The sequence below is a fragment of the Propithecus coquereli genome, unplaced genomic scaffold (genome assembly GCF_000956105.1).
Source record: "Propithecus coquereli isolate 6110/MARCELLA unplaced genomic scaffold, Pcoq_1.0 Scaffold54, whole genome shotgun sequence".
NCBI classification, from domain to species: domain Eukaryota; kingdom Metazoa; phylum Chordata; class Mammalia; order Primates; family Indriidae; genus Propithecus; species Propithecus coquereli.
The window spans coordinates 1395676-1398803 of NW_012151285.1; the positions used below are offsets into that span (position 1 = coordinate 1395676).

The window sequence follows — 3128 nt, forward strand, 5'->3', positions numbered from 1 at the left end:
AACTTTACACGGCACATTTAAAAAAAAAAAAAGACACATTTATTCGGCATCATGATCAGACTATTACATTTAGCAATCAACAGCATGAGTGAAAATAATAAAATAAAATCTACATTAAAACCCTTTGTTGGAATGCTTTACCCTTTCCACAGAATAGAAACTAAAATAACCTGTTATACAATTAGTCACAAATACAGTCCTCAAGTTTTTTGCCCATACACATGAGTATTGTCTAAAACGCGTCTTCTTTGTAGCAGCTAGGCCCTGCCACCACTGTGTTTGGCTGAGTTCACAAATCTGTTGTAACCTGTAAGCTTCCCTGTCACTTCTCTGGCTCTCCTCTCCTGCTAAGCTTTGTTTCCTGGGAGTAATTAAACCCATAGCTACTGCTGCAAATGGAACCACCATAGCCACCTTGGTTTTGTGGTTTGGCAAAGTATTGGCCTCCACCACCATAGGGGCCAGAGCTTCTGCCTCCAAAATTTCCTCCTTTCATGGGTCCAGAATTTGAAGACTGATTGTTGTAACTGCCAAAATCATTGTAGCTTTCACCACCTCCAAAATTGCTTCCATCATTACCTAATCCATTGTACCCATCCCCACTGCCACCATATCCACCACCACCACGGCTGCCACCAAAGCCACCAAGACCACTGAAGTTTCCTCCACAGCGAAAGTTGTCATTCCCACCAAAACCACCTTCACAACCACCACCAAAGTTTCCAGAACCACTTCGACCTCTTTGGCTGGATGAAGCACTAGCCATCCCTTCTTTCGACAGGGCTTTCCCTACTTCGCGGTTGAGGCCATCCACGGGATGGTAATTCCGAATGACAATCTTATCCACAGAAACATGGGCATCAAAGGTTACCAAAGCAAAGCCCCTTTTTTTGCCACTGCCTCAGTCAGTCATGATTTCAATCACTCCAGTTTTCCCATCCTGTTCAAAATAGTCTCTTACATGATGTTCCTCAGTATCTTCTTCAATGTCGCCAACAAAGATCTTTTTCACAGGTAAGTGGGCACCTGGCATTCGAGAATCTTCTCTGGAGACAGCTTTCTTTGGTTCCACAACTCTTCCCTCCACCTTGTGTGGCCGTGCACTCATTGCTGCTTCCACCTCCTCCACAGTGGCGTATGCGACAAACCCAAAGGCCCTGGAGCTCGTGGGGTTTGGATCTCTCATTACCACACAGTCTTCAAGCGTCCCCCATTGCTCATAACGGCTCCTCAGACTGCCGTCCGTCGTTTCAAAGCTCAGCCTCTGATGACCCTCTGATGACGAAGAGCTTTCGCAGCGGTTCTGGCTCCTCAGGAGACTCTGGCTCAGGTGGGCCGGCAGTGGGAAGAGAGACTGTAACGATGCTGCCTCCGCAGTGTCCACGGGCAGAAGGTTGACTCACTCTTTGTTTCTTTTCATCTGTATTCACTGGGCTTCAATCAAGCCTTTCCTCTAGTATTTTTATTTTCAGCACTATTTATTCTGTTCTTTGCTCTAACTTATTTCTTCTGTGATTGTGTGTGTGTGTTTGGTCTTCAATTTATTCCCTTAAGTCTGCAATCTCCCTTTTCATCTTCATTTTAAAATTTTCTCATCTTTCAGTGTATTTTATTGAATTCATTCACATTTTTATCAAGTTGTAGGGTGTGAGGCAATTGTAAGGGATTTCTTCTGTTCCAAGAGTAATACTTTCTTTTTAGTAGACTCCTGGCAAGCTATGTTGTTCTTTCCTTTCCTTTTCTTCCCCCCTCCCCGTCCCCCACCATTTCTGTTCACCTTGCTGGCACTCAGATGGCTTTAGTCACCTCCCACTGAAATAGTGGAGTGAAACCTTGGCTTTGCTTCGACAACTGTACCTGCTTCCAGTTTGTTCTGTAAAGCCTGGGCAGCTTCTCCAGCCCAAAGGTTGGTGCTGCCATGAAGGAGAAGGAGAGGGACAGGGAGAGATCAGCCTTTGTCAGAAAACCTGGGCCCTGCTGTCTCCTGGGAGATCTGTGAAGCATCCTCAAGGCAGGCTCACTACCTCTGGGGGAGGAGGGAGGCAGAATCAGCCCTTTGGGCTTTGGGTGATTTCCTGATTCTGGGGCAGACTGTTCCTGCCCAGTGACTTCCCCTTTCGCTCACCTCTGCCCACGCGAAGAGCCTGTGCCCCTTTGTCAGAAATGGAAAAAGCTAACTGTGGTGAGACGCACGTTGCCTGTTTCCTATTTATTAGGGAGAATTTTCAAGATTTTTGATAATTTGCCAGTATAGTTTCTAGTGGTAAGGACATACTTAAATTTTAAATGCGTTTTAAAAAAACCTCATTATTAAAAACAAACAAAAACCAATGACAATGTTTAAGGAGGTATCTCCACGTACCAGTTTGTGTTAATAAAGCCCTGTTTTGTGTGGTAACCGACTGTCCTCATTTTCCTGCTGGCTCTGGAGAAAATTTTGGGTGGCTCTGAACTCCTCCCCATCCGACGTAAATCTCTTTTTTCCTCTTGTTTTCATTACCTCTCCCCACCCTTAAGTCGGCCAACCTCCTCTGCCTACCTGCTTTTCCTTTCCTCTTCCCTGAACTGCATACCACCTGTTTCACTCTTCCAAAGGAAGACGGACTCTCGGGGAAGGTGCTGGCAAGCTCTGCTCCTGCTCACCCATACTTCACAAATTATGAAATGAGCTTTTCCTTTTCACATGTGACCATTTCTGAAATCAGAATGCTTTGCACAGTGGCATGGCATAGCGTGATTGACAGTGCTTTTTCTTACTTGGTCACATAAGATGAAAGTTATCTTGTAATCAATGGCATTTCAGGTTGAGTTTTAGTTTTGATAAAATATTTGATAATCAAAGAATGTACATGCCATTGACTCTTCAACAGTTCAAAGGTTTATAAATGTAACAGGAAAATGAGTCCAACGTGGTTCTGTGTAGGCGAGTGTGAGCGGTGGAATGCATATTTTAATAAATGTTTCACTTCTAAGACAGTACCGTTTGTCCCATCACATGAACCAATTCTCAGGCAGACTTTCTTTAACTTTTAAATAAATACATGAGAAACTTTAGAGGAAACACAGGTAAGAATAATAAGTCGTGCAGATTTTTGATGACCTAAAATTGAGAAACAACTTTTGAATTA

General features: G+C 44.0%; 1 pseudogene; it reads right to left on the bottom strand.

The window, feature by feature from the left end:
* Window positions 1-322: 322 nt before the first annotated feature.
* LOC105820776 overlaps window positions 323-3128 on the bottom strand; it is a 71422-nt pseudogene continuing 68616 nt past the window's right edge.